This window comes from Syngnathus typhle, unplaced genomic scaffold (assembly GCF_033458585.1).
Source record: "Syngnathus typhle isolate RoL2023-S1 ecotype Sweden unplaced genomic scaffold, RoL_Styp_1.0 HiC_scaffold_203, whole genome shotgun sequence".
Classification (NCBI taxonomy): Eukaryota; Metazoa; Chordata; class Actinopteri; order Syngnathiformes; family Syngnathidae; genus Syngnathus; species Syngnathus typhle.
Genome location: NW_026872108.1, coordinates 37501 through 52500, shown reverse-complemented (window position 1 = coordinate 52500; position 15000 = coordinate 37501).

Below are 15000 nucleotides of genomic sequence, written 5' to 3'. Positions count from 1 at the left end.
TCCTCCACTATTCCTTCCTTGGATGGAAAGCATGTAGCACTTTGAAAATTTTCGAGCACTGTGACACTTTGAAAATTTTCGAGAGTTTTTGTACTTAGAAAATTTTTCGCTCTTGCACTTCCAGAGTGCTTTGCGGTAGCTCCTAGGTTCGCTGTCCGAGCATGTGAACACTTTTTGGGGGGGAACACATCGCTAGAGACACCAGCCGCCTGGTTCTCGGGGCCAAAACTTGTGTTCCCCACACTCGTTCTGACTATATTTTGCGATTTGGGGGTAAAGGTAATGAGTACAGTGACTAGGGGGACCAACTCATCGTACTCTGGCGCACCAACAGACCAAAGCTGGTACTGCACTTACCCCTGGTACCCCAACGCCTGGTACCTGACGGGCGAGAGGCTGATTTTTCGCTATTTGCGGCCGACCGAGGGAACCAGACAAAGCGGACACTTTACGGCGCAAGAGCCGTTGGCACTTAGAAATTTTTCGACAAAGTTGGCGCGAGCTCCAGAAGGAGAGGCTGATTTTTCGCTATTTGTGGCCGACCGAGGGAACCAGGCAAAGCGGACACTTTACGGCGCAAGAGCCGTTGGCACTTAGAAATTTTTTGACAAAGTTGGCGCGAGCTCCAGAAGGAGAGGCTGATTTTTCGCTATTTGTGGCCGACCGAGGGAACCAGGCAAAGCGGACACTTTACGGCGCAAGAGCCGTTGGCACTTAGAAAATATTCGCCAAAGTTGGCACGAGCTCCAGAAGGAGAGGCTGATTTTTCGCTATTTGTGGCCGACCGAGGGAACCAGACAAAGCGGACACATTACGGCGCAAGAGCCGTTGGCACTTAGAAAATATTCGCCAAAGTTGGCACGAGCTCCAGAAGGAGAGGCTGATTTTTCGCTATTTGTGGCCGACCGAGGGAACCAGACAAAGCGGACACTTTACGGCGCAAGAGCCGTTGGCACTTGCGCGAGCTCCAGAAGGAGAGGCTGATTTTTCGCTATTTGTGGCCGACCGAGGGAACCAGACAAAGCGGACACTTTACGGCGCAAGAGCCGTTGGCACTTAGAAAATATTCGCCAAAGTTGGCGCGAGCTCCAGAAGGAGAGGCTGATTTTTCGCTATTTGTGGCCGACCGAGGGAACCAGGCAAAGCGGACACATTACGGCGCAAGAGCCGTTGGCACTTAGGCGAGCTCCAGAAGGAGAGGCTGGTTTTTCGCTATTTGTGGCCGACCGAGGGAACCAGGCAAAGCGGACACATTACGGCGCAAGAGCCGTTGGCACTTAGGCGAGCTCCAGAAGGAGAGGCTGATTTTTCGCTATTTGTGGCCGACCGAGGGAACCAGGCAAAGCGGACACATTACGGCGCAAGAGCCGTTGGCACTTAGGCGAGCTCCAGAAGGAGAGGCTGATTTTTCGCTATTTGTGGCCGACCGAGGGAACCAGGCAAAGCGGACACATTACGGCGCAAGAGCCGTTGGCACTTAGGCGAGCTCCAGAAGGAGAGGCTGATTTTTCGCTATTTGTGGCCGACCGAGGGAACCAGACAAAGCGGACACTTTACGGCGCAAGAGCCGTTGGCACTTGCGCGAGCTCCAGAAGGAGAGGCTGATTTTTCGCTATTTGTGGCCGACCGAGGGAACCAGGCAAAGCGGACACATTACGGCGCAAGAGCCGTTGGCACTTAGGCGAGCTCCAGAAGGAGAGGCTGATTTTTCGCCGTTTGTGGCCGACCGAGGGAACCAGGCAAAGCGGACACATTACGGCGCAAGAGCCGTTGGCACTTAGGCGAGCTCCAGAAGGAGAGGCTGGTTTTTCGCTATTTGTGGCCGACCGAGGGAACCAGGCAAAGCGGACACATTACGGCGCAAGAGCCGTTGGCACTTAGGCGAGCTCCAGAAGGAGAGGCTGATTTTTCGCCGTTTGTGGCCGACCGAGGGAACCAGGCAAAGCGGACACATTACGGCGCAAGAGCCGTTGGCACTTAGGCGAGCTCCAGAAGGAGAGGCTGATTTTTCGCCGTTTGTGGCCGACCGAGGGAACCAGGCAAAGCGGACACATTACGGCGCAAGAGCCGTTGGCACTTAGGCGAGCTCCAGAAGGAGAGGCTGATTTTTCGCCGTTCGTGGCCGACCGAGGGAACCAGGCAAAGCGGACACATTACGGCGCAAGAGCCGTTGGCACTTGCGCGAGCTCCAGAAGGAGAGGCTGATTTTTCGCTATTTGTGGCCGACCGAGGGAACCAGACAAAGCGGACACATTACGGCGCAAGAGCCGTTGGCACTTAGGCGAGCTCCAGAAGGAGAGGCTGATTTTTCGCCGTTTGTGGCCGACCGAGGGAACCAGGCAAAGCGGACACATTACGGCGCAAGAGCCGTTGGCACTTAGGCGAGCTCCAGAAGGAGAGGCTGATTTTTTCGCTATTTGTGGCCGACCGAGGGAACCAGGCAAAGCGGACACATTACGGCGCAAGAGCCGTTGGCACTTAGAAAATATTCGCCAAAGTTGGCACGAGCTCCAGAAGGAGAGGCTGATTTTTCGCCGTTTGTGGCCGACCGAGGGAACCAGGCAAAGCGGACACATTACGGCGCAAGAGCCGTTGGCACTTAGGCGAGCTCCAGAAGGAGAGGCTGATTTTTTCGCTATTTGTGGCCGACCGAGGGAACCAGGCAAAGCGGACACATTACGGCGCAAGAGCCGTTGGCACTTAGAAAATATTCGCCAAAGTTGGCACGAGCTCCAGAAGGAGAGGCTGATTTTTCGCCGTTTGTGGCCGACCGAGGGAACCAGGCAAAGCGGACACATTACGGCGCAAGAGCCGTTGGCACTTAGGCGAGCTCCAGAAGGAGAGGCTGATTTTTTCGCTATTTGTGGCCGACCGAGGGAACCAGGCAAAGCGGACACATTACGGCGCAAGAGCCGTTGGCACTTAGGCGAGCTCCAGAAGGAGAGGCTGATTTTTTCGCTATTTGTGGCCGACCGAGGGAACCAGGCAAAGCGGACACATTACGGCGCAAGAGCCGTTGGCACTTAGAAAATATTCGCCAAAGTTGGCACGAGCTCCAGAAGGAGAGGCTGATTTTTCGCCGTTTGTGGCCGACCGAGGGAACCAGGCAAAGCGGACACATTACGGCGCAAGAGCCGTTGGCACTTAGGCGAGCTCCAGAAGGAGAGGCTGATTTTTTCGCTATTTGTGGCCGACCGAGGGAACCAGGCAAAGCGGACACATTACGGCGCAAGAGCCGTTGGCACTTAGAAAATATTCGCCAAAGTTGGCACGAGCTCCAGAAGGAGAGGCTGATTTTTCGCCGTTTGTGGCCGACCGAGGGAACCAGGCAAAGCGGACACATTACGGCGCAAGAGCCGTTGGCACTTAGGCGAGCTCCAGAAGGAGAGGCTGATTTTTTCGCTATTTGTGGCCGACCGAGGGAACCAGGCAAAGCGGACACATTACGGCGCAAGAGCCGTTGGCACTTAGAAAATATTCGCCAAAGTTGGCACGAGCTCCAGAATGAGAGGCTGATTTTTCGCCGTTTGTGGCCGACCGAGGGAACCAGACAAAGCGGACACATTACGGCGCAAGAGCCGTTGGCACTTAGGCGAGCTCCAGAAGGAGAGGCTGATTTTTCGCTATTTGTGGCCGACCGAGGGAACCAGGCAAAGCGGACACTTTACGGCGCAAGAGCCGTTGGCACTTAGAAAATATTCGCCAAAGTTGGCACGAGCTCCAGAAGGAGAGGCTGATTTTTCGCCGTTTGTGGCCGACCGAGGGAACCAGACAAAGCGGACACATTACGGCGCAAGAGCCGTTGGCACTTAGGCGAGCTCCAGAAGGAGAGGCTGATTTTTCGCTATTTGTGGCCGACCGAGGGAACCAGGCAAAGCGGACACTTTACGGCGCAAGAGCCGTTGGCACTTAGAAAATATTCGCCAAAGTTGGCACGAGCTCCAGAAGGAGAGGCTGATTTTTCGCCGTTTGTGGCCGACCGAGGGAACCAGACAAAGCGGACACATTACGGCGCAAGAGCCGTTGGCACTTAGGCGAGCTCCAGAAGGAGAGGCTGATTTTTCGCTATTTGTGGCCGACCGAGGGAACCAGGCAAAGCGGACACTTTACGGCGCAAGAGCCGTTGGCACTTAGAAAATATTCGCCAAAGTTGGCACGAGCTCCAGAAGGAGAGGCTGATTTTTCGCCGTTTGTGGCCGACCGAGGGAACCAGACAAAGCGGACACATTACGGCGCAAGAGCCGTTGGCACTTAGGCGAGCTCCAGAAGGAGAGGCTGATTTTTCGCTATTTGTGGCCGACCGAGGGAACCAGGCAAAGCGGACACTTTACGGCGCAAGAGCCGTTGGCACTTAGAAAATATTCTGAAATTCTCACCGACCTCCGTGGTGGAGAGGCCGAATTTTCGACATTCGTGGCCGACCGGGGAACCGTCGCCACTCGGACAACTTGTGCGGCAGCCCTCGGTGATTTTAGGACCGCTTTTTCACCCTCGCTGTCCGACCGGAGAACCGTCGTAGCTCGGACAGTTCGTGTGCCAGCATCCGCTGGCACTTAGAAAATTTTAAAAAAGAAAAAAATAGTCTTCTGCATATACGTTCTGACTATATTTTGCGATTAGGGGGTAAAGGTAATGAGTACAGTGACTAGGGGGACCAACTCATCGTACTCTGGCGCACCAACACGCCAAGGTTGGTACTGCACTTAGGCTGATTTTTGCGCTATTCGCGGCCGACCGGGGAACCAGCGCGGAGCGGACACATTACGGCGAATGAGCCGTTGGCACTTAGAAAATTTTTGAGCTTTTTTCGAACTTCCGTGAGGCTGATTTTGCGCTATTCGCGGTCCGACCGGGGAACCAGCGCGGAGCGGACACATTACGGCGAATGAGCCGTTGGCACTTAGAAAATTTTTGAGCTTTTTTCGAACTTCCGTGAGGCTGATTTTGCGCTATTCGCGGCCGACCGGGGAACCAGCGCGGAGCGGACACATTACGGCGAATGAGCCGTTGGCACTTAGAAAATTTTTGAGCTTTTTTCGGACTTCCGTGTGGAGCTTTGGGGCCGTTCCGCCTAACTTTTTATGCCCGATTAGGCTTCCAGGGAGGCGGCTAAGCATTATTGACCAATCATGGAGCTTTTTTGGGACTTCCGTGTGGAGCTTTGGGGCCGTTCCGCCTAACTTTTTATGCCCGATTAGGCTTCCAGGGAGGCGGCTAAGCATTATTGACCAATCATGGAGCTTTTTTGGGACTTCCGTGTGGAGCTTTGGAGCCGTTCCGCCTAACTTTTTATGCCCGATTAGGCTTCCAGGGAGGCGGCTAAGCATTATTGACCAATCATGGAGCTTTTTTGGGACTTCCGTGTGGAGCTTTGGGGCCGTTCCGCCTAGCTTTTTATGCCCGATTAGGCTTCCAGGGAGGCGGCTAAGCATTATTGACCAATCATGGAGCTTTTTTGGGACTTCCGTGTGGAGCTTTGGGGCCGTTCCGCCTAGCTTTTTATGCCCGATTAGGCTTCCAGGGAGGCGGCTAAGCATTATTGACCAATCATGGAGCTTTTTTGGGACTTCCGTGTGGAGCTTTGGGGCCGTTCCGCCTAGCTTTTTATGCCCGATTAGGCTTCCAGGGAGGCGGCTAAGCATTATTGACCAATCATGGAGCTTTTTTGGGACTTCCGTGTGGAGCTTTGGGGCCGTTCCGCCTAGCTTTTTATGCCCGATTAGGCTTCCAGGGAGGCGGCTAAGCATTATTGACCAATCATGGAGCTTTTTTGGGACTTCCGTGTGGAGCTTTGGGGCCGTTCCGCCTAGCTTTTTATGCCCGATTAGGCTTCCAGGGAGGCGGCTAAGCATTATTGACCAATCATGGAGCTTTTTTGGGACTTCCGTGTGGAGCTTTGGGGCCGTTCCGCCTAGCTTTTTATGCCCGATTAGGCTTCCAGGGAGGCGGCTAAGCATTTTTAACAGAAATGGAGCTTTTTGCGGAGCTCCAGCCGGTGCCACCGGCAGGCCGTGCACGCGGACGAGATGACCGAAAGAAGCTCCAGGAGAGCGGATGGACGCTTTTTAAGCACCGAGGCGGAGATCGCGGAGCTTTAATAGACTTCCAGCGGGCCCAAAGCGGCCAGGCAGACGGCGCAGCGCGACCTGGTACCTCGCACGGGACGCATCGCCCCCCCCGCGCACAGTTCCAGGGGGCCGGGATGACGTTTCAAAGCTGCCGCTGCAGCTGCGGCGGGGAGTGGCCTCCCTCCGGTGGACACGACGAGTAAATGACACCGGCCGCTGACGCAAACCCACGCCGGACAGGAGAGCTCAAAAGCCGGGTAACATTTCAAGGAAGACCCCCCCTGCGCAGACCTCCACTAGGCCGGGATGACTGTTCAGCTGTGGCGGGGAGTGGCCTCCCTCCGGTCGGCACGACGAGTAAATGACACCGGCCGCTGACGCAAACCCACGCCGGACAGGAGAGCTCAAAAGCCGGGTAACATTTCAAGGAAGACCCCCCCTGCGCAGACCTCCACTAGGCCGGGATGACTGTTCAGCTGTGGCGGGGAGTGGCCTCCCTCCGGTCGGCACGACGAGTAAATGACACCGGCCGCTGACGCAAACCCACGCCGGACAGGAGAGCTCAAAAGCCGGGTAACATTTCAAGGAAGACCCCCCCTGCGCAGACCTCCACTAGGCCGGGATGACTGTTCAGCTGTGGCGGGGAGTGGCCTCCCTCCGGTCGGCACGACGAGTAAATGACACCGGCCGCTGACGCAAACCCACGCCGGACAGGAGAGCTCAAAAGCCGGGTAACATTTCAAGGAAGACCCCCCCTGCGCAGACCTCCACTAGGCCGGGATGACTGTTCAGCTGCGGCGGGGAGTGGCCTCCCTCCGGTCGGCACGACGAGTAAATGACACCGGCCGCTGACGCAAACCCACGCCGGACAGGAGAGCTCAAAAGCCGGGTAACATTTCAAGGAAGACCCCCCCTGCGCAGACCTCCACTAGGCCGGGATGACTGTTCAGCTGTGGCGGGGAGTGGCCTCCCTCCGGTCGGCACGACGAGTAAATGACACCGGCCGCTGACGCAAACCCACGCCGGACAGGAGAGCTCAAAAGCCGGGTAACATTTCAAGGAAGACCCCCCCTGCGCAGACCTCCACTAGGCCGGGATGACTGTTCAGCTGTGGCGGGGAGTGGCCTCCCTCCGGTCGGCACGACGAGTAAATGACACCGGCCGCTGACGCAAACCCACGCCGGACAGGAGAGCTCAAAAGCCGGGTAACATTTCAAGGAAGACCCCCCCTGCGCAGACCTCCACTAGGCCGGGATGACTGTTCAGCTGTGGCGGGGAGTGGCCTCCCTCCGGTCGGCACGACGAGTAAATGACACCGGCCGCTGACGCAAACCCACGCCGGACAGGAGAGCTCAAAAGCCGGGTAACATTTCAAGGAAGACCCCCCCTGCGCAGACCTCCACTAGGCCGGGATGACTGTTCAGCTGCGGCGGGGAGTGGCCTCCCTCCGGTCGGCACGACGAGTAAAGCTATTTAGGAAAATCTGAGATAAATATCACTTGCATAATAATTTGGAACACGGTCCCGTGTTCCAAATTATTATGCAAAATGTATTTAGACACCAGCAATCGCACTTAGATTTGTTTCTTTTTTCTTTCTTTTAGCTTCCATAATGTTACCGGGCGCTGACGCAAACCCACGCCCGGCAGGAGAGCTCAAAAGCCGGGTAACATTTCAAGGAAGACCCCCCCTGCGCAGACCTCCACTAGGCCGGGATGACTGTTCAGCTGCGGCGGGGAGTGGCCTCCCTCCGGTCGGCACGACGAGTAAATGACACCGGCCGCTGACGCAAACCCACGCCGGACAGGAGAGCTCAAAAGCCGGGTAACATTTCAAGGAAGACCCCCCCTGCGCAGACCTCCACTAGGCCGGGATGACTTTTCAAAGCTGCCTCTGCAGCTGCGGCGGGGAGTTGCCTCCCTCCGGTGGACACGACGAGTAAATACACCAGCACTTGCTCTTAGATTTGTTTCTTTTTTCTTTCTTTTAGCTTCCATAATGTTACCGGGCGCTGACGCAAACCCACGCCCGGCAGGAGAGCTCAAAAGCCGGGTAACATTTCAAGGAAGACCCCCCCTGCGCAGACCTCCACTAGGCCGGGATGACTGTTCAGCTGCGGCGGGGAGTGGCCTCCCTCCGGTCGGCACGACGAGTAAATGACACCGGCCGCTGACGCAAACCCACGCCGGACAGGAGAGCTCAAAAGCCGGGTAACATTTCAAGGAAGACCCCCCCTGCGCAGACCTCCACTAGGCCGGGATGACTGTTCAAAGCTGCCTCTGCAGCTGCGGCGGGGAGTTGCCTCCCTCCGGTGGACACGACGAGTAAAGCTATTTAGGAAAATCTGAGATAAATATCACTTGCATAATAATTTGGAACACGGTCCCGTGTTCCAAATTATTATGCAAAATGTATTTAGACACCAGCAATCGCACTTAGATTTGTTTCTTTTTTCTTTCTTTTAGCTTCCATAATGTTACCGGGCGCTGACGCAAACCCACGCCCGGCAGGAGAGCTCAAAAGCCGGGTAACATTTCAAGGAAGCTATTTAGGAAAATCTGAGATAAATATCCTTTGCATAATAATTTGGAACACGGTCCCGTGTTCCAAATTATTATGCAAAATGTATTTAAGTGTCATAAAGATTACATTTTTTGTTTTTCAAGTACTGAAATCACCCTCAGTCATGGTACAGTCCATGGTAGTCTGCCAGGTGAGCGCAATTGTAGTAATTAACAAGTCTATTTAAGTTCCGCGTTTTTAAGCGTTCGGCCATTTCGTTCAACCATGGGGAGGAAAAAGGATCTCTCTGCTGTCGAGAAGCGTGAAATCGTTCGATGCCTTGGACAAGGTATGCAGACATTCGATATTGCACGAAAGCTTAAGCGCGACCATCGAACTTTGAAGAAATTCGTCGCTGATTCGGAGCAAACGCGCGTTCGTGCAGACAAAGGCACGACAAGGAAGGTTTCTGCAAGACAAACAAATCGAATCAAGAGGGCGGCTGCAAGCATGCCACTAAAGACGAGCAAACAAATATTCGACGCTGCTGGTGCCAGTGAAGTCCCACGAACGACGAGGTGCAGGATCCTCCAGAGGCTTGCAGTTGTGCGGAAACCCTCCATTCGGCCACCCCTGAACAACGCGAACAAGCAGAAACGGCTGCAGTGGGCCCAGACTTACATGAAGACAAATTTTCAGACAGTCCTGTTCACCGACGAGTGCCGTGCCACCTTGGATGGGCCAGGTAGGGTTTTTTAAGTTTTTCCTTGCACTTTTGAGAGCTCAGGGGATGCTTTGAGAATAATTGTCAATTTCTGTCTATGTGAAGCCCTTTGAGACTGCTTGTGATTTAGGGCTATACAAATAAACTTGATTTGACTTGACTTTACAGATGGATGGAGTCGTGGATGGTTGGTGGACGGCCACGATAGCCCAACAAGGCTGCGGCGTCAGCAGGGAGGTGGCGGAGTGATGTTTTGGGCCGGAATCATGGGGAGAGAGCTGCTTGGCCCCTTTAGGGTCCCTGAAGGCGTCAAAATTACGTCTGTTAACTACGTGGAATTTCTGACTCAACACTTCTGTCCATGGTACAACAGGAAGAACCGTGCTTTCCGTCAAAAGATCATCTTCATGCATGACAATGCACCGTCTCATGCTGCAAGAAATACGTCAACGTCTTTGGCATCTATGGGAATAAAGGGAGAGAAACTGATGGTGTGGCCCCCATGCTCCCCTGACCTCAATCCTATTGAAAACTTGTGGAGCATCGTCAAGCAGAAAATCTACGAAGGTGGGAGGCAGTTCAATTCCAAAGAGCAGCTCTGGCAGGCTATTCTTAGATCCTGCCAAGAAATTCAACCAGAAACTGTACAAAAACTCACAAGTTCAGTGGATGGAAGAATCGTGAAGCTGCTGTTGAACAAAGGGTCCTATGTTAAAATGTAACTTTGTTTTTTATTGAAATAAAGGGTCCTATGTTAAAATGTAACTTGTTTGTCTTTTCTTTGAAATAGCTTTTGATTTCAGTAAATATGACCTCCTAATGCTGTAAATTCTTAAGATGGGCATTTCAGTTCATAAAAACCTATAAAATGTTATAAAACTCTGTTGTGCGTAATAATGTGGAACAGTGCATTTTAAGTTTTTTATTTTTTAAAAATTCTGTGATCATTCGGAGGTTTGTTCAATAAAATTAGAATTCATCAAAATAATGGTTGATGACTTGAAAATTATGCTGACTCATTTTGCATCGACTATTTAGGAAAATCTGAGATAAATGTCACTTGCATAATAATTTGGAACACGGTGTAAGTGCGATTGCTGGTGTATTTACTCGTCGTGTCCACCGGAGGACGGCAAATCCCCGCCGCAGCTGCAGCGGCAGCGCTTAAATGTCTTCCCGGCCGCCTGGAACTCTGCACGGGGCGTGTTTCGTCCCGCGCAGCGGTACCAGATCGCGCTGCGCCGTCAGCCGAGCCGCGCGCGGTCCGCTGGAAGTCTACACTGTGTTCCAAATTATTATGCAAATTGTATTTATGTGTCATAAAGATTACATTTTTTGTTTTTCAATTAAACTCATGGATGGTATTACGTGTCAGGGCTCTTTGGATCACTGAGATCAATCTCAGACACCGGGGATCATTACCGGCCAGTTGAGCCCAAATTAAGGAAAAACTACTTAAGAATGGTGTTCCACATTATTAAGCAGATAATTTGAAGTTCGCTTTGAGCAGTGGCGGACGCCAACCCACGACCGGTGGGAGAGCTCGGAGGGCGGATGGGCTTTCAAGGAAGCCCCCCAGGCCGGTCCCACTCAGAATTTTTTTTTTTTTGGCTTCCATAATGTACCGGGCGCGGACGCGAAACCCACGCCGGGCAGGAGAGCTCGAAAGGCGGCTAAGCATTCAAGGAAGCACCGTCTGGAGCTTCAGAGCCGTTCCGCCTGACTTTTAACGTAGAGTACCGGGCGCAAACCACTAACTCAAGCCCGGCATGGCAGCTCGAAAGGCGGCTAAGCATTCAAGGAAGCACCGTCTGGAGCTTCAGAGCCGTTCCGCCTGACTTTTAACGTAGAGTACCGGGCGCAAACCACTAACTCAAGCCCGGCATGGCAGCTCGAAAGGCGGCTAAGCATTCAAGGAAGCACCGTCTGGAGCTTCAGAGCCGTTCCGCCTGACTTTTAACGTAGAGTACCGGGCGCAAACCACTAACTCAAGCCCGGCATGGCAGCTCGAAAGGCGGCTAAGCATTCAAGGAAGCACCGTCTGGAGCTTCAGAGCCGTTCCGCCTGACTTTTAACGTAGAGTACCGGGCGCAAACCACTAACTCAAGCCCGGCATGGCAGCTCGAAAGGCGGCTAAGCATTCAAGGAAGCACCGTCTGGAGCTTCAGAGCCGTTCCGCCTGACTTTTAACGTAGAGTACCGGGCGCAAACCACTAACTCAAGCCCGGCATGGCAGCTCGAAAGGCGGCTAAGCATTCAAGGAAGCACCGTCTGGAGCTTCAGAGCCGTTCCGCCTGACTTTTAACGTAGAGTACCGGGCGCAAACCACTAACTCAAGCCCGGCATGGCAGCTCGAAAGGCGGCTAAGCATTCAAGGAAGCACCGTCTGGAGCTTCAGAGCCGTTCCGCCTGACTTTTAACGTAGAGTACCGGGCGCAAACCACTAACTCAAGCCCGGCATGGCAGCTCGAAAGGCGGCTAAGCATTCAAGGAAGCACCGTCTGGAGCTTCAGAGCCGTTCCGCCTGACTTTTAACGTAGAGTACCGGGCGCAAACCACTAACTCAAGCCCGGCATGGCAGCTCGAAAGGCGGCTAAGCATTCAAGGAAGCACCGTCTGGAGCTTCAGAGCCGTTCCGCCTGACTTTTAACGTAGAGTACCGGGCGCAAACCACTAACTCAAGCCCGGCATGGCAGCTCGAAAGGCGGCTAAGCATTCAAGGAAGCACCGTCTGGAGCTTCAGAGCCGTTCCGCCTGACTTTTAACGTAGAGTACCGGGCGCAAACCACTAACTCAAGCCCGGCATGGCAGCTCGAAAGGCGGCTAAGCATTCAAGGAAGCACCGTCTGGAGCTTCAGAGCCGTTCCGCCTGACTTTTAACGTAGAGTACCGGGCGCAAACCACTAACTCAAGCCCGGCATGGCAGCTCGAAAGGCGGCTAAGCATTCAAGGAAGCACCGTCTGGAGCTTCAGAGCCGTTCCGCCTGACTTTTAACGTAGAGTACCGGGCGCAAACCACTAACTCAAGCCCGGCATGGCAGCTCGAAAGGCGGCTAAGCATTCAAGGAAGCACCGTCTGGAGCTTCAGAGCCGTTCCGCCTGACTTTTAACGTAGAGTACCGGGCGCAAACCACTAACTCAAGCCCGGCATGGCAGCTCGAAAGGCGGCTAAGCATTCAAGGAAGCACCGTCTGGAGCTTCAGAGCCGTTCCGCCTGACTTTTAACGTAGAGTACCGGGCGCAAACCACTAACTCAAGCCCGGCATGGCAGCTCGAAAGGCGGCTAAGCATTCAAGGAAGCGACGCCGGCCGGTCCGCGGGCCAAATAGGGTCCAGTAAAGTACCGGGCGCGGCCACTAACGCCTTGTGGCGGTCGCCTTGTGGCGGTCGGGGGGTGGCGGTCGGGGCTGGCGCTTGGGGCCGGTGGCGGTCGCCTTGTGGCGGTCGCCTTGTGGCGGTCGGGGGGTGGCGGTCGGGGCTGGCGCTTGGGGCCAGTGGCGGTCGCCTTGTGGCGGTCGCCTTGTGGCGGTCGCCTTGTGGCGGTCGCCTTGTGGCGGTCGCCTTGTGGCGGTCGCCTTGTGGCGGTCGGGGGGTGGCGGTCGGGGCTGGCGCTTGGGGCCAGTGGCGGTCGCCTTGTGGCGGTCGCCTTGTGGCGGTCGCCTTGTGGCGGTCGCCTTGTGGCGGTCGCCTTGTGGCGGTCGGGGGGTGGCGGTCGGGGCTGGCGCTTGGGGCCGGTGGCGGTCGCCTTGTGGCGGTCGCCTTGTGGCGGTCGCCTTGTGGCGGTCGCCTTGTGGCGGTCGCCTTGTGGCGGTCGGGGGGTGGCGGTCGGGGCTGGCGCTTGGGGCCGGTGGCGGTCGCCTTGTGGCGGTCGCCTTGTGGCGGTCGCCTTGTGGCGGTCGCCTTGTGGCGGTCGCCTTGTGGCGGTCGCCTTGTGGCGGTCGGGGGGTGGCGGTCGGGGCTGGCGCTTGGGGCCAGTGGCGGTCGCCTTGTGGCGGTCGCCTTGTGGCGGTCGCCTTGTGGCGGTCGCCTTGTGGCGGTCGCCTTGTGGCGGTCGGGGGGTGGCGGTCGGGGCTGGCGCTTGGGGCCGGTGGCGGTCGCCTTGTGGCGGTCGCCTTGTGGCGGTCGCCTTGTGGCGGTCGGGGGGTGGCGGTCGGGGCTGGCGCTTGGGGCTGGCGTCCGCCAATAGTGGTTTAATTTCGGGAGGAAGATTGATTTTCGTCCCAAGCCCGCCGCTGGAGAAAATTTTAGGTACCAGGAGTGGATTTTTTTTGTCCACTCAGGAGGGGGACGTTGGCTGGTTTGGTGTCCGGGGGAAAGTGCTCTTTTCTCGGCCAGGAGAAAGATTAGACTCCCAGCCCGCCGCTGGAGAAAATTCTAGGTACCAGGAGTGGATTTTTTTTGTCCACTCAGGAGGGGGACGTGCTTTGTTGTCCGGGGGAAAGTGCTCTTTTCTCGGCCAGGAGAAAGATTAGACTCCCAGCCCGCCGCTGGAGAAAATCTTAGGTACCAGGAGTGGATTTTTTTTGTCCACTCAGGAGGGGGACGTGCTTTGTTGTCCGGGGAGAGTGCTCTTTTCTCGGCCAGGAGAAAGATTAGACTCCCAGCCCGCCGCTGGAGAAAATTCTAGGTACCAGGAGTGGATTTTTTTTGTCCACTCAGGAGGGGGACGTGCTTTGTTGTCCGGGGAGAGTGCTCTTTTCTCGGCCAGGAGAAAGATTAGACTCCCAGCCCGCCGCTGGAGAAAATTCTAGGTACCAGGAGTGGATTTTTTTTGTCCACTCAGGAGGGGGACGTGCTTTGTTGTCCGGGGAGAGTGCCTGGTCCCCGGACCAGCCTCTTAGGCGCGCCCGCTGTCATTCTCCGGAGATTAAGTTATACTAAGGGGAGGCTGCCTCCTCCCGCCTGCTGCCCGAGGATGCTGCCTCATCCCCGGACTGGCCTCTTGCGCGCGCCCGCTGTCATTCTCCGGAGACTAAGTTATACTAAGGGGAGGCTGCCTCCTCCCGCCTGCTGCCCGAGGATGCTGCCTCATCCCCGGACTGGCCTCTTGCGCGCGCCCGCTGTCATTCTCCGGAGACTAAGTTATACTAAGGGGAGGCTGCCTCCTCCCGCCTGCTGCCCGAGGATGCTGCCTCATCCCCGGACTGGCCTCTTGCGCGCGCCCGCTGTCATTCTCCGGAGACTAAGTTATACTAAGGGGAGGCTGCCTCCTCCCGCCTGCTGCCCGAGGATGCTGCCTCATCCCCGGACTGGCCTCTTGCGCGCGCCCGCTGTCATTCTCCGGAGACTAAGTTATACTAAGGGGAGGCTGCCTCCTCCCGCCTGCTGCCCGAGGATGCTGCCTCATCCCCGGACTGGCCTCTTGCGCGCGCCCGCTGTCATTCTCCGGAGACTAAGTTATACTAAGGGGAGGCTGCCTCCTCCCGCCTGCTGCCCGAGGATGCTGCCTCATCCCCGGACTGGCCTCTTGCGCGCGCCCGCTGTCATTCTCCGGAGACTAAGTTATACTAAGGGGAGGCTGCCTCCTCCCGCCTGCTGCCCGAGGATGCTGCCTCATCCCCGGACTGGCCTCTTGCGCGCGCCCGCTGTCATTCTCCGGAGACTAAGTTATACTAAGGGGAGGCTGCCTCCTCCCGCCTGCTGCCCGAGGATGCTGCCTCATCCCCGGACTGGCCTCTTGCGCGCGCCCGCTGTCATTCTCCGGAG